Source organism: Falco punctatus, assembly GCF_963210335.1.
Source record: "Falco punctatus genome assembly, chromosome: Z".
NCBI classification, from domain to species: Eukaryota; Metazoa; Chordata; class Aves; order Falconiformes; family Falconidae; genus Falco; species Falco punctatus.
In genome coordinates this window covers 1163439-1186832 of record NC_137586.1, presented here as the reverse complement: position 1 = coordinate 1186832, position 23394 = coordinate 1163439, and the positions used below count along the sequence as shown (strand labels likewise).

The window sequence follows — 23394 nt, the reverse complement described above, 5'->3', positions numbered from 1 at the left end:
AGGAATTATACTTCTGAACTGAGATTTTATAAGTTGGCTGTGTATTTTCCTGAGTTAAAACGCTGCTATTGAAAATGGCCAACCAAGCCCGTGTCGCCCAAAATAAAAACGGGGGAATTGTGGATAACGGGCTAGCTGAAAAAGTTCACATAGACATAGTCCAGCTGGCTGGACAAAAATGCACATCGCTCTCAGCTTATCTGAAGTAAAGCAAAAATACACTGTCCTTGGCTGTTCTTGTTACACAATAACAGGAAGATCGCAGTGGGAAAAGAATGTTGCAGGTGGGAACAGATAACTACAGAAGAGAAACTAGGGGCAGGCTTGGTATTTAGGCAACTAACCAATAATGAGCTTAACTTTTGTAATATGTATGAGCTAATTATAACAAGGCATAAAAGGTGACTGTAAGGTTCAATAAATGAAGTCTGCTGATCACTCATATTGAGTGACTGTGTCTTCCCTCCGTCACGACATGTATCATATCCCATAGGGTCTTACCACCTCTTTCCTTGCTAACAATCCTTTTTGTTCAGCAGATGCTAATTACATTTGTCTCTCCAACTGCCTAATTGAACAACACATTAACTGGAACTCTGCACGAGTATTCCATCCGTACTTAGTCAGAAGTTTCCTCCTTCTGTTTCAGAATGGTACAAATGCTCTGTGTTTGAGTTTTTTTCTGGCTGTATCAAATACTCTAACAATAAGCAATATTGGTCAGGTGTACTCTCCTTTTATTCACAGTTTTTTGGCTCAAGAGCAGGTCTGTGCTTTAAGACGTTGTCTTTCATGCTGGGTAACACTCTGCTGCATCTCCAAGCATCCTTCCTCTTGCACACAAAACATAACAAAGTCCTTCTGTTTGCAGCCAGGGCAACTTCTGACTGGCATGGCTTCAGCCAACCCTGCTGTATTGCTCCTTCCACGGAGCCCAAAGAGCATTTGGTGTAGATGCCGATCCTGAGGTCTATGGTTGTCCTAGATCAAATGGATGGTGGTAGCCCATAGCAACTTCCAAGGCACTCAGGTCTGGAAGGATCCTGAGCACCCAGTTCTGTGGCTGTGAGCACAGGGAGTGATGTTTGAACACGACAAACCTGAGTGGTCATCCTTCATGGAAAAACCTTTGCTTACCTGGGGTGAAGAAGTACAAAACACACAAGCGACATACATAAAAATGGTCAGACTTTGCCAGACCATAGTGAAGCTAAAGGCTGTAAAATTTACTTAGAGATTCCTGAAAGGCAACTCAGCTTTCAAAGGCTGACATATCTTCATGCTGTAATGGAAAACTTTCTGGTCTATTTAAGGCATGAGATGACTAGCTGAAGCTACAGTTAAGTATTGCAGATAGAAATTTGAAGTTACTCATCAGTGCTACCTACACACGGGAGTCAGGCCACCAGACTTCTTCTGTTCTTTCAGATTATTTGCTTTGCTGTAGGATAAACCCAGCCAGAGTGGTATCTGTGCCAATATTTCTTTTTCTTTTGGATAATCCATTATGTGGGATGAAAACTCTATTTCTGCAAATGTTTTAAGGATTAGAAATTCAGTCAGCACCGGGTTTTAAAAGTAGCTCTTCTGAAAAAAAGAGATAGGACACAAACAGAGCTCTAAGTCTGGCTATTGCTGAGCAGGAACCATACAAGCAGAGGAGAATACAATCCAAGCAAATCTGAGTGCCAGATCACTTGGTAAAACCTAACAATTACTGAAATAATAAACCAAAACATCTTGAGTTAAATTAATCTCCCTTGTAACTTCACTGATGTGAAGAGGTAGGCTGGGTATGAATTTGGCTCGCTGTACCCTGGTTAGTTGTTGCAGGCTCATGGCAGAGGCGGCTGTAAGGGAGCGCAGTACAGATGGTGCCGGGCAGGCAGAGGTGGAAGGAGGGAGGGCAGGAGGGTCATGGGGCACACTGTATGTTCGACTGCTTCGGTCCTGTGTCCCTCCCTTCTGTCGCAGGGTGGAGTATCCTGGGCACAACTGCTGCACCAGCTCTTTGCTTCCTGAGTGTTTCACTGGCACAGCTTACCCAGCTATATTTGGCACCAGTAAAGTATGTTTATGTATGGGGCCTCAGCCTTAATAAGTCAGTAAAATGACTGTAAAGCAGCTTCTTCAAAACAAAACTGCACTTGTGCACTACATTTCGTGGAGAAGGGGTAAGAAAGTTCAGGTGACTGACTCCCCCCTTTTTGGCAAATCTTGATCCATTGCACTCAGCCCAAATATATTCTGCCTGCACAGAGAAACTAAACACACCTTGGTAGGATGCCCCTCGGGCTGTCCCTGGTGGTGGTCCTTGTGCTGCTCTCTTCTCAATGTGGCAATGTACACTGTGGTATTCCCTTCATCCCAGCTTCGATCATGCAAGTGTAAGCATTGCTAGCTTAGCTGAGGCCATAAATCTCCCTTCAAGTAATACTTTATTTTCTCTTTCCTTGGTGAGCTTTCATTTGGCTACTTCTGTATCTTGCTTTGCTTCATACAAATACATTATTTTCCTAAGATCTTCTTTGAATTATGCACATGAATTTAAGCATAATGAAAACTGTGCTATACTATACATGACATTAAAAAATTATTCAGATACCTATTTGAGGCATACAGATATATATGTATAAAAATTAATTCAATTTTCACATAAAATATCTTGTAATTAATGGACAAATTATTTACATTCTAGACAAATTCATCTTCTTCTCATTCTTTGGTTGTTCAAAATTATTTAAAATACATTGTACAAAGATATTTAAGTATCTTAACAGCTCTTCTTTCATTGGCTTATTCCTGGATTTAAGCTCCTCAATCACTTGGGCACTTTTACAATACTCATTCACCCAAAATAATCTTGAACAATCCCAGTTTTTTTAAAAAAGCCTTTTTTGGAAGCTGTTTCCAAGTGACTTTAATGTTCTGCATGATATAACCCATAATAATTAAATTACTTATTTAAAAGAAAATATTCTTGTCTGCTATTATCTATTCATTCAATTATTCAGTGGGGTTTTGAATAATCAAGCTTGAAAAATGAAGGCATGAATAGAATGATGTTGCAAATGCCCCAACTTCTCTATGTGGCCTTCACTATAATTGTCAAGAATAGAATTTACATAAGTGGAGGATGACGGTTTTTGTTTTGGTTTTTTTTAATAATAGAAACATAGAATAGTTTGGGTTGGAAGGGACCTTAAAGATCATGTAGTTCCAACCCCCCTGCCATGGGCAAGAGACACCTTCCACTAGACCAGGTTGCTCCAAGCCCCATCATTAATGTTCCAAGATGACTATTTTATCTGTGCAATGTAATCTTGGAAACAAGAGTAATTGAAAACATCAGAATCCTATCAGAGTGAATATAGTCTATCACAAAAAAATGTTCCTTTGTAGCTTTTATATTGTTGTAAAAGGAAACACTGAAATAATTGTCCACATAATTGTTTCTTTTACTGTTATTGAATTCCAAGAATATTAACAACGGAAAGGAAGGGCTGGTACTTTGTCTTCTCCTGACCTCTTCCTCTGTGTATGTTCACAGATGATGAATATTGACAAAACTGTTAGTAATCAAAAGAGATTCCATTTGTCTAATGTCCCAGCAAGCTAAGGGTATGTAGGACATTACTGCCTGAGGTACCGCATGGGAGGAAAGTAGAGTTCTTGCCTTTGTGGCTGTGGGAAAGAGCATGTACACTTGCACCTTCAGTATTCCACCTTAAGGAGAAAGATGAGAAGAATCAGAACATTTGACTCTTTTATGTCACATTATTTAACTATGTGTCTTTTGGCAGAAGAGGGAGGAAGTAATTCAAGGCTTAAAATGTTTATAGCTGCATGATTCCCAACTAAAATTATTTTTAAGATTTTTGCATAGCAAAAATGTAGATAAAAGTGCTGAATATACTGAATGATAGGTTCTGAAAGGCTCATCTCATTTCACTTTAAATTGCAAGAAAAGCTATTCATGAAGCACCGTGTTCAACATGGAACATTTTTTATATACCATCTACATTTTTGCTGAGGGTCTGAATTCCAGCTTTGGTGAGCCCTGGGGCATGCATCCACATGAGCTGGGAAGGGAAGAGTGCTGCTGTGCCCTCGCAGGAGCCCAGCCTTGACCTGGTGATACCTACCCTGAGCATGACCATGCTTGTTGCAAAGACTTGCTGTGATGCTGTGCCTCAGCAGGGTATGCTCCTGGCTGCAGGGCCATCAACTCCCATTGGTAATGCTGAAGAAAGGGAACCTGACATAAAGAAAAAGTCATGTTCCTATGGAGATTTCTGGATTTTTAACAGTGCCAGTGTAGAAAAATTAGAGAAGGAAGCGGCAGCCTTTGCTCCCTACAGATTTTCTGTAATAAATGGAGTTAGAAAGGAATGCAGTATGCTTATGGCAGCTAGGAAGGGGCAGTAAGGGAATGATTGACGCATGAACCCTTAGCACAAAGAGCCTGGAAACTGTTGAGCGGGGAACAGCAGATCTCTGACTTATGTTATCCTTCTGGCAAAGGAGCTGGCATAATCTTTTTGGTCAATATAATTCCAGAAATTATTGTTTATCTTATCTAAAATAACCTGCTTTAATCTTAGCCTAGATCATTGCACCGATTTACTGTCCTCAACCAGTAAAAACTTAAGATTCTCTAATCAAGTGAGAACATGAATTGCTCTCATTTGAAGCCAGCCCTGTTACTGGTTTCAGCCTCTTGTGTGGGCACAGGCAGGCAGTCTGCATCTCCTTTGCCAAGAAACAGTCAGTCTAGTACCTTCTGCTTTATATTTACAAAAATATTTTTTCATCCACTCTCCAACCTACTGTTGAAGTTGTGAGGTGTAGCATCTCACAGTGAAAACTGATGGTGTGGCTTATCTGAAAATGTACCCTGCTCAAGAAGAGCCAGTCAGTTATGGATTATATTTCAAATGTAATCTATCAACCTGGCATAATTCAACAAGTGATCAGGAACAATGAATAAGAACAAGATCTTCATGCAAGTCAATTCATACACCATGATATTTCTGTTGAGAGTCATAGCGGGATTAGTGGATGGGCTCCTGCTGAACTGAGATCTGAATTCCTCAGCTCTGTTGTTATTTTTATTCACAAGTTATAAGGGTAGCTGGTTTGTATTCCACTGTGCAATTACTGCACAGACCTAGGAACAGCTTAACTTTCATCTTTGTGAATTTGGAAAGAAAACTATATACAAAGATCAGAAAACCCATAGCAGCCTGAGATTTCTAGCATCAAACCTCTGTTGGTCTTGGATCCCAATGAAGTGCTTCTTACCACTCCAGAAACAATTTACTCTTGACTCAGATATCTAAATTTAGGCTGTCTGTGCTTTAGATGTTTACGTGTGAGGTACATGTCTCTGCTCACCCTAACATAGACACGTATGTTTGGTCATCTTACACCCATGTATCTCCATTGACTATACAGCCGTTCTTAAACTTGTAGCTCACAGCCCAAGGACGGTGTTTGACAGGTTTGACAATTTCAGAATAGGTGAATGAGGAAGCAGCTGAGAGGTGACTTTGTAGCTGCACAATTTTAAGATGAGCTCAGACAAGTTTTCTCAAGTTGAAAATAAAGTAGGGAAAGAAAATACTTGTCCTTGTTTCTGTTCCTAATAACCTCCCAGCTGTGACTCCAAATGAAACAATCCTGAAATTCCATGATCTAATTTAGTTTTCTTCACTTATAACATCTGTTTACTTTTTGCACCTCACTCACAACCAAATCCTAAGCGCTGTGCCTCTCAACCCACCTGTCCAGCCTGAGGAAGAGCGAGAATGAAGCTTCTTCCAGCTATGAGAAATCGTAAAAGACATCAAAGACATCTTAGCAAAAAAACACTGAGTAGACCCAATACCTCACCCTGGAATGAAGGGAAAAGACAGGATAGCTTGATATAGTAATAAGCCAGCAGATCAGGAAGAAAAATTTCTTACAAATGGTGTGAAATGAAGCCCAAGCATGTTACTGCTGTATTTGCTGAATTTTCTTATCTGGAAAAAAATCTGAAGGGTTGGTTTGTGTATTTGTAATGCTACTGTAATTCAACCACCAACAGGATTTCATGGGCTTCCAGAGACGGGGAAAGGATGGACAGTGGTTAAGTTCTGACATGTCTTGGGTCAAACCTGTGCTCCCTTACAAATGTCTGCTGTGGTCTTGGGCAAGTAACTAAGCACACCCTGCCAGCTGCATGGGTATGGAGTTATTTGACTGCAGTAACAGGGAGTATTAGGATTTGAACTGAAATACCCAACTGCTAAGATAACAGGCTGCCTGTAAGCACCCAGGAGAGGGAGTTAACCTGATTAGAGCAAATTGTGTAGGAGCTACAGGTGCACAGCACCTCTCTGGACTTGCCTCTCTGCTTGGAGGCTGGAAATAAGACTTTCAGATGTTTAAAGTTAGCATCTTGTAATGCAATTAGCAGCTAGCAAGAAAGAGATGAAACACCCTGTGACTTGTCATCTCTGCAGAAACCAGTAGCAAGCCCTCTGTGGGCTAATACTGCATTGCAGGACAGTGGTTAAATCCAGTGTAAATGTTTTAAGGCAATGTTTCCTAAGAAGCATAAAGACATTTGTATTAAAAATGAGATCAAATTCCAGAGTCTTTTCTTGTCCTTAACTGGGCAAATTTTCTAATGAGGCAACTTTTACTGGGAAGATAATCAAGAAAAGGCTGTCACAAATTGAGAGTGAAGTAGGGTTTGGCTTTTGTCAAATATTTTTGTTCAGATAAAAATTTAAACTTCAACCCAAACTATGTGACATCAACCCTTTAACAAGACACAGTTGCAGTAATATTGCAGTTTTAGGATTTTGTAAATAAAGATTACCTGAATCTTTTTTAAAAATAATCTAGACAAATTTTTGGATATACTTTAAGAGTGCTGCCTTGATAGCTAATATGGTATGTCTGATAGGGCCCTCTGGAATCTTAAAAAAGAGCAGTCATATTGAAGGTTGAAACCTATTCTAAATTTTTGCGAGAAATAGGGTTACAATATGCCATCTTTTACAGAGGTAATCACCACCACACAATGGGCTGAACCTTCTCATGCTCAGAAAGAGTAATTTTGAGAGGAAGAATAAAACCCAAGTTAGTTGCATTGACTATCCACACCAGGTGATACGATTTTGATAGCTGCAGGCCAGGTTTAGTTTAAATTTGCTGCAGGTGAGATCCTCAAGAGAAAACAGTGCTGTTGATCCATTAGGCAGAAATCAGTTCATAAAGATGGGTGAAGCAGAAAGCAGAGCACTTTTGAATGCTGGCTTTTGTAAAAGCAAGGTGGAGGATGAGATCTTTGTTTGAACTCAAGTAATGTAGCTTGCAAGGTTTCAGTGAGCCTATGTGGCTCAGGAGAATATGAACTGCCAAGGATATTAACCTCAGAAAATCTTCCAATGCTCTGCTTTCCATCTTTTCTGGTGTACGGTACGGTGCTGTTTGCCACAGCTGGTGATGGTTCTGTGCTCTCTTATTCTATTGCCTGCTGCTTTTTCAAGTGGGTTCTTGCAACGTGCATCTCCCGTGGGTACCCAGTTTCTCACAGCTAGGATCCATAACAGATAATCTTAGTGCTATCAACAAAACCCCCATGCTGATTGTAACAATTATCTTTGTAGGCTTTCCTGTCTTATCACCACGTGCAGTGTCTGAGTGCCATTCTGCACCTTCACTGTACTCAGTGTAGCAGTGCAGAAATCCTGAGCCACAATTCTTTAACATCTGCTGCTTTTCTGTAAGGTCTTTACTTGCACTACTTCATTCTGACATATGGTAACTATGTAAGTTTGTTTTCCCATGACCTTCATTGCCATACCAGTGAGTTGTTTTGCAAAACAGGCAAACCTACAGCATCAGATGGACCTGGATCACAAAACCCCTTCCTGAAGAAGGTGTGCATCATGCATCAGTTCTGTGCACTGTATGGTCTGAGATGTATCTTATATTTCTTAAAAGCTCTTGGTTGGTACCAGAACCAGTGGGATCCAGACACTGAGGGTTTTTACTGTAAGCTGTCCTTCCTGAAAACCAGAATGTCCTTCACTGTTCTCCCATGACACCACCAAGATAGACATGTTTTGACCTGTTCCCTCATGCCTCTCAGTCCTTTTTGGACCAAAGCCAGGAGCTGGAGTCTGGGGACAAGTACACTTTATGGATAGTACGTTTCGTCTATCGTACGATAGACGGACGTTGGGCCCTGCAGTGTAAACCAATTACAAAGTCAAAAGCATACATATCCATGAAGTTGTCATCTTCATTAGGAACCTGTATCATTAATGCTGTTGGGACTTGGAAATTGTAGGAAACTTGTCCCTTGCCAGAGTAACTCAAATGTTGCTTAGCAGCATGATACGTGAGGTGACAGGAGAGGTCCTTCTGTTGGGTGAAGTCCTGTGACTGATCTTCAGGACACTGGAAAGTTCTACACAGCAGAAAGCAAGGAGAGACCAGAAGATGGAATAGGTAGAGCAGGCTGTAGTCTAAGGATGCTGTCCCAGACCTACTGTTCCCTGTTATGATAACCCTAAAGCAGTTGTGGTCAGTGCTTCCAGGCTCCCCAGCTGGAGTATCAGAGGTACAGACATGTTTCTGCACTGTCTCTGGGCCACCTCTTCCACATGAGACAGTAAAACAGGCATTGATACAGGATCTCCTTCTGCCTTGTGCTCGCTAAGATCTGAAAATTGCCAGCTCAGAACCTCCTGATTGTGGTATGTGTATCATCTCTAGTGCAACGTTATTTCACTGCTGAATATGCACTAAATGTAAATAAGTATCTTAAAATTGGTTTAGAAGGAGTAATGGAAATGCATGAAGTTATCCCTAAAATATAATAACCTCCTGTTCCCCAGCAGGAACTGTAGGGCCTTGTTCAGATACACTGATTGTGTTGTCTGTAAAACTAGAGAGAGAGCTTATAAGGTTGAAAAGAAATGAGGGATTAGGAAAAAAAAAAAGCACTAGAGGGAGGAAACACAAAGCAAAACTGCATCTGGCTAGTGCAAATGAATAGATTCTTGCATATTAAATGTTCTCATTGTTATTGTTAATACTAAGCCACAAGTGAAATATTTTAAATAAAAGCAACGATGCCCTACTGGATCATTTGAACAACTGTTTAACCTCGTGGCAAATTTTACTGTCTTATCCTCACCCATGACTTTAATAGCGAGCCTTTGGGTTTGCTGGGGAATCACGAGGGCACGGCTGGCATGCACATTTCCTGGGACCCTCAGAGCCCAGTGGTCTCTGCAGCCTGCAGGCTCCTCCACGACCCTTTTCTGCATGCCCTGGAGACCAACCTTTCCCAAGGGATGAGAATACAGCGTGCTACCTTTCAAGTCAGGGAAATCCACATGGATTTACACCAGCTGGATGTCTCGTTCAGCTGACCCAAAACTTCCCTCCTGTTCTGTTCATGCTCACAAGGGGCACAGCCACGTGCCTGTCAGCGAGCTCTCAGGGCAGTTCTCTGTTTCTGCGTTGGGAAAGATGCAACAGCAAAGAGATTCAGAGGTTGTGAATTTACAGGTCTAGTCTGAAGATATAGATGAAAGAGCTGACATTCCTAGCCTTAATATGAGTCAATAGTAAGAGCTAAGATGCCTCCAGCTGGCAGTTTAAAGCACCCAAGGCTGTTTCTTGCTTGCAGTCACCCACCTTGCGAAAGCATCTCCCTGCTGAGTACACAAAGATCCTGCAAACCGGTGGAGATGCCTGCCATTAGGTGGGGTCCTCACCAGAATGCTACAGCTTTTGCATCCAAAAATGGAGACAGCCTAAAATGTCAGATGCCTCTAACTTTGTAACTGGTTGTTAAAGTCTGTTTGTCTCAGAGTAACGGGATCATTGAGGTTGAGAAGCAGTAGTGCTTGCATCTCCCACTGTCTCAAGGGAAAGTTGCTGGGCTTTGCTGTTCCCCAAGATCAAGGGCAGAGAGTTCTGTCATAAACACTCCTAATGCTTTGAGATTTCACTTTGAATTGTGCCTTAGAAATTAAACTATCATAATTACCATTATTGTTCTATTTTTTTGGTAGATTAACAACATTACTGGCCCAATTATCCTACTAGTTATACCCATATCAGTTGTGCCAGATCTTTGGCTAGCCTGTAAGCTAGTCCAGCTCCACTCAGAACAGCAAGAGCTATGCCAGTTTACACCATCATGAGGCCCAGCACACTGGCTTCACTGGGAGTGCTTTTGATTTACATCAGGATAACAGAGCAGAGTCAAGCTATGCTTTCCACTCCAAGCTTATTACTGTCAAATGAATTATTTTCTAAGCAGAAACAAGAAGCAATCTTGCTTTTTATTTCATCACCAGGAAGCATGAGAAATGCAAAGGGTCAGTGAAGGAAGAGGAGGATAAGGAGAAAAGCAGACTGTCTAAAGTAAAGATGTGTTTCTTGCATGAATAACTCCCTAACAATCTGCTGAAGGAGTGATTTTGTATCAGCCTGAAACCCCAAACCAGCATCATTTTAATTTGCCAAGCACCTGTGAAAGAATGCAGCTGCAAGACTATGGGAAAACAATGGGAACTGTGACAGTTCATTAATATAAACCAGCAACTAGATTTATTTGGAAAAGTCATTGATACAGAATTACACTGGAGGACACAGTGGCATTCCTGAAGTATGCCAGCAAGCAGCTAACTAAGATTATAGATGTATGTACATCATTTGAACTTGAATGGTTATTTGGTAACTGTTACAATTTATTGTGTATGTCAGACCGCAAAACTAATGTGTAAAGAGGAGTGATTGCTTCAGCATTTCCTTGTTTCTTTGTTTTTTATTTGTTACTCATTTTCATCTGTTTTTTTATTGTTTTTTTTTTTTTTCCCCTTTTTTTTCCCCCCCCCCTTGTCGTTTGCTCTGGCTATTTTTTCTGGTGAAGCAAGAGTTTGGAAAGTGGAAGCAGTATTTAAAACTGTGATATGCACAGATGGGAATGAAGGAACATCTTCATGTGAAAATTGCTCTCGGATACATTTTGATCTAAATGGATATGTCTCTGTACTAGGTGGAACATCCTGATTTTCGCCAAGGAGGTGCTCAAGCAGCACAGCGGTGGTGATGGTGACAGACCTGAGGACGGATCCATGGCCAGGAAACCTGTCCTACCAGGGTGTTGGTGAGTTGTGGGATGAGAGGTGGGAGGTTGGTGCTGAGGAGTGATGCCCCATGGCGCAGCCCTCCCCTGTCCCACTCCAGCAGGATGGTGGGACGCTATGGAGGTGGGAGCTGTGGACACGAAGAGGAGATGGGTGCATCTGGTGGTTCCAAGCCAATGAGCGCTTGCTCTCCCAGGCAAGAAGCATGGTGCAACAGACGATAATCTGTGGAAAAAATTTGTTCAGAATCGAGCTGCTGAGTGGTTAGCTGCTCCTGGTGTTTTGCCCTTAAAAAGTTTGCTGTTTAGTGAGTTTGAGGTATATCTCTATCATGTAGTGTGATTAAGAGTTTCTGTCACTGCAAACAGCAGTTACAAATTACAGGGTGGGCAATAATGTTCTAGGTAAATCCAAAACAATTTGCTTTGCATAGATTAGCAGCTACTAAAGAGATAGGAGACTATAGACATTAATCTGTTCAAGATTTTCATGGGGTCAAGGGTGCAATATCAGAGGGATGCTGCCCATCTCTCTGGAAACAGTAAAATGTAGTGGGAGAATGAGTAAAATGGCATTCAGCTTTCATATATTAATAGTTTTGGGGAAATCTCTGTGATTAGGTCAAGCCAAATAAGCGACTGAACACGTTCAGTCTTAACTTGCTTAGTTTCTTCTCTTTTTTTCTTGCTTTCCTCCTCTCTGCTCTGCTCCCCTATCTCTCCCTCTCTTATTTTTAAAACTGAGTTTTCTGATTTCCAGATGCAACTGCAATATAAAGTAGAAATAAAACAAGGCAGTTAAATTGTTGAAGCCCATAATCTCTTCACATAACCCCTAAGAAAAAAGGTGTATCATCCAACTCTACTTACTGGTTATGGGTCCCTGTTGCTGTACTATCTGTAAATACAAGAGTAGCTCAGCTTATAAAATTTTTAAGCATAGGATACACAAAGGAAGCTCAACAGTGCCTGTAAAGCCACTGGAAAAGCTTGTGCCATTGGTCAAAGCCATCTTATTTCTTAAAGATGTATAGCATACTGAGACTGCAAACATCTCCTCTTGCAGCCTGAGAGCCTACAGCTCCCACAGAGAACACCATTTTTATCTCCATTATTCCCTTCTGTCTTCCTCACCTCAAGGGTTTCTTTCCCCATAAACATGCCCTCTCAATGGCTATTTACATACTGTACTTAGAATCTCTGACCCTTTTTAGACCCCCCCTCTCACAACCATGGGTTTTCTGTACTCTCCACATCTTCCATGCATGGAGAACAGTATGTCTGTGGGTGATGTACTGATGCTGTTGCTTCCCTCCCCAAATCTTCATCTACACTAAAACTGCTGCTCCTCCTACCACAGAGTTACTCCTGCCAGTACATACATAGCTCTCTTCTCAGCCCTGTGCTGCAGAAAACTCTCTGCCAGTATAATATAACCGGCAAAATTTTGTTTAGTTGGAGGGTGACTGATGTTGTAATCACAGTTATCTCTTCAGTGTATAGGATGGAAGTATGAAATAATTCTGTTGTTCATTTGATGGCAGTAAAAATAAGTAGTGGGTATGTATGTGGAGTGGTACAGTGTGGCACTGATGTTAGATGTTGAGAAAAGGTGGAAATATTTGACCAAGATCCCTTACATACTGGTTATACATGGTCAGTTTTGGACACACGTAGCTAGCACCTTCATTTTAAGATTTTCCTGTATTTCCTTCCTATCCAGAATCTTACTGTGTTCACAACAGCTCATGGGGCTGAGGTGTAGACAACTTACCTTTCATCATGTATTTCACTTGGATATCTGCTTTACTTTTGTTTTCCTAAACCCTAAATTTCAGTGGGTTTGTTTTCCTCCTCCCATGGAACAGCTTTGCAATGCTTACCCTTAAGTAATAGTCAGTAAAGGCAAATTATCTTAAATCAAGCAAGGTTTATTTAATTTAGAAAATAGGAAATAGAGAGAAAATCAAACTAAATGAAATGAAAATGGAATAATTCAAATTAATCTATGGCCTTGCTCAACAGAATTATTTTTTTAGTTATGCTTCTAGAGTTGAGCAGCAATACTTATTGCAAGTTGGGGGTCATTTGTCCCAAACTGAAAACTTTAGGCCCTGCACTCACAAAGCCTTAAGAAAATGGGACTACTCATGTGCATTTCTGCAAGATGTGTGCTTCCATTGTAACACCTCCAGCTGAGGCACTCTTTCCTCAGCTACCCTTACTGCTTTGCATCTCTTATTGGTGCATGCTTACTTACATCTATTTTTTTATAAACATGTGGATATCAGATAGTGCCAGGTTAGACTTCTCTACCACATAAAGACAGTATATTTCTCAGTTTATTCACTCTTTAATTATCTTAGGCTGCCTTTTATTAATATGCAATACACTACTGTACCCCATATTAATGAAGCTTATTATAGGATCCTGATAGAAAGCTTTCCAACTTCCTTCCAATTAACATGCGGTGCTTCAGAGGAATCCTCTGAATATGGGTGGGTGTTTGGCAATTGCACATAATCTTTTTTTCAGGCAACTTAAGATGTCCTTGTTAGATTAAAGACTCCTCAAATACTGATTACCCCCTCCGGTTGGTTTCTTCATTGTTTTCCAGACAGAGTCATTGCTTTCATATATTTTGTTTAGGTTGCCACTTGAAAGTAGAATCTTGGTTTAACACTTCCAATTTATGTTAGACAAGCTGGTTTTAGATTGTCACATGTAAACCAGTGTTTCTTAATTAGATGCATAACTAGACTGCAGGTAAAAAAATGTAGGTAGTCATGCAGAAGGTGAGAATCGTGTCATGGTGGAGGCTGTCCTGTCTACTCAGGCAATTTGGCAGCAGGCAGGGCTATGTATTTACACAGAGAACAAATCAGAACGGATAATTATTTCTTCTTCTCCAACTTCATGCTATTAATTTGAAGTGGTAGAACAGATCTGATTATTAATGGTCAGACATTATTTGTAACCAAGGTAAGACTTTTGGGAGCTGTAATCATCTCCAAGTGAGTTGTAATAAACCTGGAGGCTTAGCGGACGTATCATTTAAGCTTCACTGTGCATGCAAGGATTCTTATCTTCCAGGAGGGGGGAAGAAACTTCCCTCCAAAACTAGAAATAAGGAACATTGAGAAAACTTTTGAAGAAGCTACATTCAAGCTCCATACTAAATGCAAGACTGAAAGATCGCTGAAGAAAATGGATGCAAGATCACGCATAAAATGAGCGTTAGAAAAGCTGGTTTCCAGTGACAGGAAACCTGCCATCCTGCACAATGAATCCTGGCACATTTTGGTTCCACAACAAAGGAGAACATTTACATCAGTGCAGCTGCAGCATTTCACCTGCTGCTGAGCTGCTTTCTGTGTGCACTTCAGAAAGCCTTGCCTGATAGCTAGAGCAGTAAATGGAGGAAAGTCATCACCATGATGGTGCTGGGTTCGAACACCGGCGCACTGCACAGCTTGTGAGAGCCTAGAGGTTTTGAGCATACCCCCAGGCCTAAAAGTGCTTGTGCATTTACCACAACTGCATAACAAAATTTCAGAACACAATATCCCATGTAAACACTTGATTTTTGTAGCAATTCCCCCTGCAAATTATACACAGCCTTTGTTTATGACCTCCCTGCAATAGTGTCTTTAGCATCAAATTGGTCCATGGGCCACACTACCCCAGGAGTGCCATGAGGTCCCCCCACCAGCTTCCCCAGCTGGTGTGCCAAGGAGGAAATCTTGAATACACCCTGTAATCATGGCCATTCTGCTGGGTGCAGTGGATGCCTTGGCCTTGAGACCTCTCCCACGTGGAGCACCTTGAGGCAGTGAGTACCAGTCTCAGCAAATTTTATGGCATAGCCTGTATCACCTTGCATTACACCAGTTTGCTGCTGTGTCCCCATTCACTGAAAGCCTCTCCACAAGCTTCATGGGATGAGGCACAGTAGGAAAATGCACTGACTGCTCTGCCTGTGCTGCCACTGCATCATCATGGACCTGTCTGCTTGTCCACCAGGGAGGGTGGGGAACCTTCCTCCACCCAGAATGGTCGTCAGCCTCCGATAGTTGCAACAGCACAGCAGGACTAAAACCTCACTGAGAACATTAGGAGTAGACAACTGTGCACTAGGATAAATCCAGTTGTAGAAAGTCCTTCACAGAGGGATCATAGTGAAGTCCTTAGCAGTGTGTGGAGCCCCACTGAGAAGCCCGCTTGCTCACCACCAAGGTGTAGACTTGCCCCCAAGACCTCTAACTCAACTGCACCGTTGGGCCACCCCCTTGTACAAGGACTTCGTTGCAAAGAGCTCATGAACAGGACTTGTAGGCATACTGGCCTCAGGACGGACAGGAGGATGAGGAGCTTCCTTTGCTCACAGGCTTTCCCTAATTCAGGCTTACTTTCTAGACAGTGGCTCAGTCATGCTGTAGCTACAGGGAGCTGTAGCTGTGGACTTACTTATGCCACTGCATTCTTGGCTGCAGCTTCTGTTAGGGCTTTGCTTGCAACCATGCTGACTTCTCATGCCGATACTTGTCACAATGCTTCTCTCCTTTATGGTAAGAAAGCTCACCAGTTTGAAATGAACTGATTTTGTTGTTGCTCAGAGCTACCCACATAACAATTAAGGCATTTGTGTGTGATACTGTGGCCTCGAAGAGCTGTGCGGCCTCTGCAGTGGAAAGGCTTTCTTGGAGTGTCTGCAGGACAGAGGGTGAGATCCTGCGGTGATGTAAATCATTTGATTTCCTTTGAAATCAGTACAGATTTAATCGATTGAGAATCTGACTTAAGATGCACAACTCATATGCCTCCCTCAGTGAACAAATTATTAGATAAATAAATTATAACAATATATTCCTGTAGGATTATTCTGCATCCAATTCTAGGATTATTACCAAGAAGTAATAATTAGTGCAATGGCATCATCATACTAATTTGTTTTGTTCTTACTTTTCTACACAAATAAACTCAGCCTTGGTCCCAGAGAGCTTACCACAGGAGGCTTTGCTTCTGCAAGGAGTGGTGCATGCTGTCACATTGGAAGTGTGTAAACGCCCCTGCTGACCCAGAGCAGTTAGTTTTAGTAAGACTTCTCACAAGCTCAAGAGTGATTACAGGCAGTGTTGGCTGGATCTAGTAGATACACACTGATAAAAAGTGACACTGGGAAACTCAAGACATAGTGCTGACTTGCTCTTTTGTTGGCTTTACAAATTACAGTCTGATGGAGCAGATATGAGACAGCGTTGCTTGGTAGGCTGCAGAGTGAAGAACCAAACCAAGCAAAAGCATGAGTAGAGGAGCAGCCAAAAGAAGCTAAAAGCCATAGCACAGTATCTACACGTAGCAGGGTAGACATAGCTCTGCACCCAGAGCTGCATAGCAGCATTAACACAACGCAGCGCTCGGGCTGCAGAAGCCATCCTCCCTGCATGGCTTGTGGCTTCAGGGTAGGGATGCACTGACACCACCACACTGCTCTGATTTCAGGGACAGCTCCTGCTTGGCTGGCCTGGGACTTGGGCAGAGCAGGATGTCGCAAAAGCCTGAAGACATACTCCTGGGTGAAACTGAAATGTTATGATTGCGGTAGTTAATAAAAGTTGTAGAGAAAAAAGCACCAAATCTTGATAGCAGCTCTCAGGTAGTAAATCAGAGTAACAGCATAATGGAGATGTTATGCAGATATGCTGTATTAAGAATTTAACGTCTGTTGGAAGCATTGTATAAAAATAAGAAATAAATTAGTACCTGACCAGAAAAGATTATTTCTGAAAGTTTGAGGCAGGTTGGGTCTAGTGAGCCTGCAAGCCTATTTTTAGTGACAATAATAAATCAGTAACAATAAGAAGGTTCTTAGTGAATATCTAAAGACATTTAGGTGCTTTATTAAAAATATTTAATGATGGTATTTATTTCAGACCATGCTGTGACCAAATTCTATGGGTGGGCAGAAGCTGGGTAGGGAGAATGAAGGAGCCATTCCAGAGGCTCCCATCCAGAGTGGTTCTTCCCCTCAACTGCAGGGATGTGAGGAAGACCCCAGTCTCGCCTCTTTTCCTACCAGCCAGGTGGGCTGGTGAGATGAATCACCTGTACTCCCTGAAGATGTGACTTAGGTATATGGTGGGGTACAGAATTTTTACCAATCCCCCAGAGCTGTTGGCCAGGGGAGGGGGGAAATGCATCCAGCTTGATGCTGTGTTGATGGGTCAAGGCCAGGTTGGATGGGGCTTGGAGCAACCCAGTCTAGTGGAAGGTGTCCCCACCCATGGCAGGGGGCTTGGAACTAGATCACCTTTAAATTCCCTTCCAACCCAAACAGTCTTGTGCCTCTGTGATAGACCTAACCTTGTCTGCACCAAACCCAGCAGCCAACATTGTTGGTATTTCACGCAGACGTCACCCAAAACTTTCAGTCCTGTTTCCAGCCCAGTGGTTCCCAAGTCACACGTGTACATGACCTCCATCCCTGAGTCCATAAACGCCCACAGTGCAATGAGGGAGCTGGTGTGAGCGCAGCCCTGCTCCCCCGAGCTGGAGGTGGCCAGCAGAGCCCCAGTGGGCTGCAGGCATGCAGCACCTCGATTATCTGCGCAGCCCACAAGGGACGTGGCTCTGTCCCTCGCAGGCTGTGCTACAGCTCCCATTATCTTTCAAGAGGCAGGTTTTGTTCCCCTTCCCCTAGTTTTCACACAGACGCTTTTAAGAATTCAGAATTATTCCGTTGCCAGTTAAACACTAACAATAAGAGCCTTTCAAGGTTAGCAACACAATTTGTGAAAATGAGCAAACTATTGGGAAGGCTTCACTCCACTGTCTAGATTAATAAGACTTAGTATCAGCAGGTCACATCTTGCTTTCAGTGAATCAGTAGTTATTTTGCCATTGACTTTGCAAGAAGTAGGATTGGGTCTGTACTTGCTATTTAAAATAAACAAAACCGTATATTAAATCAGACTTCCACTGCTGCAGAATGTTGCAGGAAAGTAAAACCGATATGGTTAAATTACAGATAAAGGGGGAGAGTCCAAAATTTTCAAAATGTTCTCTTTTTCTTTTTTAACGACTGTCATTATATTTTGATGTGTTTAATAATACAGCAGAGGTTAAATGAAACATGAAAAAGGGATGTACATTAAAATTGAGATAACTCTTCCTTCAGTGAAGTGGAACCCAGCAGATGTAGCTGCACACTGTAATTGCTGCCTGTTTCCTGTCAGTCTGATTAAGTTGCATTGTCCCTGCTCCAAGTGTAAGAATCAGAGGCTTCCCATAGGGCACAGCATGGGACAACTGGCTTATGCAGTCAAATGACTATGTGCACCTCCTGCTTGTCCTGTTAATAGTATAGACAGACAATATACATTGATGACTTATAAAATCAATAGGCTGTGTAGTGTGGTAGAGACACAGTGTCTTTCATCTTAGCAGCACTCCAGTCAAGGGCCAGGATTTTTTGGTAGAGTTAAATTCCACAGTTCAGGAGGCCAAATAACCCCAGTGCCTGGCTGCTCAGGCTTCGCTGTATTAATTTTGTTTCTCAAGAGTTATTATGCACCTTCTAATGTTGTTCTTTTACTCATTTCAAAATATAACATTGTTCATTCTGTTCACAGTTATTCATGTTTTCCCTTCTGTAATAAATCCCTACTTACAGGATTAAACTGCTAATGGTAAAATCCAGTACCTATCTGGGGAACGCGAGGCCAGATTCCCAGCTGCTATAAATTGCAGTAGATCCACTGAAGCCAGTGGGGTTACTCTGATTTACAACAGCTGTTGGACTTGCCTGAGAGGTCCATAAAGTAATATTTTGTTTTATTCCATTCAGAAAGAATATGATGTGCCTCATTCAGCAGAGCATTGCCCTACTTTTGTCCTGGAGCAATTCTGCTGCTGTCTGTGACATGACATCAGTGCAAAGCTGCAGTAGCGTGGAGGTGAGGCAGGGCTGTTGCTTACAATTATTAACTGGTTTTTACAAGTGGCCTCCAGTTACTTACTGCTAAATTGTGTATGTGGTGGCATATTCCTATGTCTGCATTCAACTATAGGAGCAAAACTGTGCTTCGGCACGGGAGGAGATTCACGTTCTGCTTACAGAGCCCCCGACAAAGGCGAAGAGGTAGCACCCAGCAGAGCAGAGCAGTACCCACTCCTTAGGCACCCCCACCTTCAGCATTTAGATGAAGATTTGGAGCTTCAGAGAGAAGCAGCCCAACCAAAGCCTGCTACCAAATAGGCAACTGCCAAGTACTGCTGGCAGGGATGTGCCAGCAGCAGCATATCTGAAACGCCAGCCCTCCCAGGGCAGCTTGGGCCGGTGTGAGGGGGCAGCGAGAAGCAGCAGCCCAAGAGGAACGTCTGGAGGGCCCCTGGTATGACTACACGAAGGGAAGCACTCAGGGGAATACCTCACTTAAGGAGAATTTTTGGTGGCTGAGCAACTTGAACGCTTTGCATACTGAGTCACCAAATAAGCTTAGTTGCCTTCACAGTTAGCAACAACTGGGCGGGAGGGCTGTGGATTATGATTTGGGATTTAGGCATCTATCCTGTTCAAAGTCCTGTTTTGGCTCTTTAATCTTTAGTTGGATCTGGGACCTTGCTTTCTAAAAATGGAAATTAATATTAGAAGTCATTCCTTAACACATGTTTATTTTCCAGTTTATAGAATGTACCTATTACACTCTCCAGACACATGTGCTTGATTATAATGATTATCATATGTATTTCTAAGGCACTCATCACCATAATATCAAATGTCATTATAGAAATTATGAAAGAGCATCAGCATTTCTTCCAAGGAGGAAGCCAGTTTCCTCTTTTCCCACCACATTAGTGAAATCACAGAAATTAAGCTGACTTTATGCCACTTTTGTTTCAGCTCAAGACAAAACAACCAAATCCCCAGCGCAACGTGCAATGCGCAATGCACACCTGAAGCCAAGCCCTCTGCAAAACTCTCTGTAAAAAGGCCCATAGCTTTGCAGAGAAGCACACCCCAAAATGGAGGCTGCCTGCTGAGTCCCACTTTCTCCCTAGCTCACCCCAGTCAGCACGTGCACCCACAGCTGATCGTAGCTGTCGGCAGAAGGGCGCAGGAGCTGGATGATCAGGGAAGGACAAGGAAGTTCAAAGCTCAGCTGTTAGGGTTACAGACCCTGACTTGAGTCCTGGTTGCTGCTCCTAGGGGCATTTCTTTTTCTAACACAAAGATTTCTAAATGAAAATTGTAAAGAACTTCTGGAGCAAAACCCAAGACTTGGCGTAGGTCAGGAAGAAAGTAAGGTGCCAGTGTCTTTTATTACTTGATGCTGTATGCATCTTCCTGGAGGTGGAAGATACAAGTCTGGGTTGTTTTAGGAGAGCCAAGGTTTTTTATTCCATTATTTATTATTTTAGTTAAGCTATAGCAGAGGAGGGAAACAGCTGTGAATGACATGGACACCTCAGTGTTCAGGAGACCTGTCTGTTGATCTGGAAGATGTGTAGCATTTCAAGCCTATGTGTGTCCGATAGCAGGGAGAGGAGGGCTGCTCCAGTGCAGGGGCTAAGCAGGAGCCATGGGGGGCCCGACACACAGTGCCCTCACTAGCAGGGAACAGCCCCCAGCCCCAGGTGGGACCATTGTGGGGACAGCCCTGGCAGCAGCCCCAGGGGTGGTGGGGCAGCCAGGTCCCTCCAGGAAGCTGAGACAGGAAGAGTGGGAGATGGTGCTGGGGATGGGGTGACCCTGGCAGCAGAAGCAGTTAGACATCTTGGTGCCCTCAGTGCCCTGACAAGCTGGTGCTGACTGTATTCTCCAATATTACCTATTTTTGTCCTTAATGAATAAAACTCCCACATTGCATGGTTTGTTCTTTCTGAATGACATCACCTGGCCAAATCTCAAGGTTTGCAACCCAGCTTCCAGAAATTTGTAGGGTTTTAAGGTCTTGGCTCTGACCACTACTGAGCAGAAGAGCCCTTTGAAATCCAGACTGACATGTCGTATCCCTGTGACGTGGGGGCGAAGCAGCAGGGAGTGTGTGCTGCATTTGGATTGCTGACTTAGACTAAAACTTTTTTTTTTTTCTTTGTGCCATTTATGTGATTATTTTTGTGCTTCATATGCTCAAAAATCCCTGGGGGGAAAAAAAAACCCCACCTTTTTTTCATTTTTGCTTTGCAAATGACTTTGTAAAGAGCACTTTGGTGTCTTTAGAGAGCTTTAAACCCACCTATTTCCTCTGTAAAGTGCAGATGAGGAAACAGGCGTGAGTGGCCAGCCCAGCATAGACCTTCGAATTCAGGAACTTTAAGTGAAACTAAGTATATTGGTCCCACATCTGAAAAGAGGGTTTTTTTAAGAAGGATTTCCACTCTCAAAGCGAAATATTTATTTAGCTGGTAGAAAGATAGAAGGAACCCAGAGAACTGAGCATTCCTCTTGCTCTGGCAGCAGGGCTGCTGGTGCTGCTTGCTGCAGCACTCTGCTTCCACGCATCTAGATCATGCCAGCGGTGCTTGGGAAGGAGTTACCTTGAAAAAGAAGGGACCAAAACCAGGAGGGAAACTGATGTGGCTCCACATCATCGCCTGCTCTTTCCTACCTCGACGTGCTCATGTGGACACTTGAACACTTCTAAGGTCACTTGGATAATCTAATAGTACTCAGGATGATATCTGGCTCAGGCAGGAACTCTTATAAGGATTTAAACAACATCTGTCTTCATTATTTTACACCCTCATGTCTATATGATTGATTCATGCTAAATTTTGTTTAATTGCTCAGAAGGTCTGAAGGACTGACATTTGGAGAGAGCCAAATGGGATGTCTGAGCTCCCCCTGCTGCTCCGCTCACGCAGCCAGCTCCTCCTTGGCCTCGCTGCCGCGCCGGCACCCTGAGCCCTGCCACCGGCTCTCCTAGGGGGAAAAAAAGGGAATAAAAATGGAAAGGAGCTGTCTGCTAGGTGGAGGTGAACCAGGGTGGGTTTAACAAAAGCTGCTGCTTTCCAGGAGAGCATCACAGAGAGCGGGAAGCCATGGCTCAGGCAGGGGACAAACGCCAAAGCTCCAACGTTCCGGGTGCCACCTTGTAGCTCATGTGTGTATGGGAGGCTGGCTAGGAACTCGTTAGTGTGGCGGGGAAGAAACTGGTTCACCAGTGCCGACATCACTCATCTTGGTGGCACTGAGCTCCTGGGGACGCAGCCAGGGCAGGATGAGGTCTCCCAGCACCCAACGCATTTTAAACAAAGAGCTCATGGAGATAGGCTTCAGTCAGTCTACTAAGGATGCCATTGTGATAGCAGGAAAACGTGTGCTTAAATCACATTTAGGTGCTTAAAGGCAAGACAGGAATCTGCAGAATGTTGTCTTTCCTGCTTAAACCCCAAAAAGGTGGTAGTCTCCTCCCCATAAGGTGGGCTTTGGGTCCTAAAACCCAAAGCGAGGAGACTACCACCTCTCCTTTGTTCTTAGATGTGCAGCAGTGCTGGTGTGGCTTGCCTGCAGGGTCAAGGTTATCCAGGGTCGCTTTTGTGACATGTGATGCAGGCAGCACCCTGATGAAGCTCCTGGCTGGGTTGGACCAGGCAGTGACCCACCTAACGCACCCAGGATGCTAGCCACTGCCAGGTTTATTTTACGTGCTTATGCTTCCCTAGTTCAAAGGGAGTCAAATGATACTATATATCCAGGGCAGAATCTCAGCTTTCCAATTCTTCATCCTCTGCACAAAACCATGTTTGTTTTTATTTTAGTCCTGTGCATGCTTGAAAATGATAGTTGCTGTTATTATTTTGAACTAGTATTGTATTTTTCGGAACAGATGTGCTTGAGCTATCTGGCAAGTGTTTCATGGATTTTTATTTTTGTTCTGTTTCATAGTTTAACTTTAGTTAAAACATCTGGATGTTTTGACTGTGGATGGGTGCTGCTTATAATACAAGAAATACTACTAAGAAAAATATTAAAATAATTTAAACTATTTTTAAGATTTAAATAAGTTCTAGAAGGTTTCATTTGAAAAGTGAGTCCTATAACCTATTGCTAAATGTAGCCTCAATAAATTCACACATGTCTGAGTTGACAAGTAGTTTATTTTTCTTTTTACTCTTTACTCAGGCCCTGGTCCAGGAAGAGGTATATGAACACTTGAATTGCTGCAAGCAGTGAAAGGTTTCATTAACTTTTAGGGGATGATTTTCATGTTTAGAAAAAGCAC

The 23394-nt window shown here is 42.8% G+C and overlaps 1 long non-coding RNA gene across 3 annotated transcripts in view; it reads left to right on the top strand.

The window, feature by feature from the left end:
* Window positions 1–23394, top strand: part of LOC308056481 — a 111932-nt gene that overhangs the window by 17685 nt on the left and 70853 nt on the right. For all 3 annotated transcript variants that reach the window (XR_013924849.1, XR_013924850.1, XR_013924851.1), the window contains exon 3: window positions 11078–23394. This exon is cut by the window's right edge. This is a non-coding gene — a long non-coding RNA (uncharacterized lncRNA). The remainder of the gene's footprint in view (window positions 1–11077) is intronic.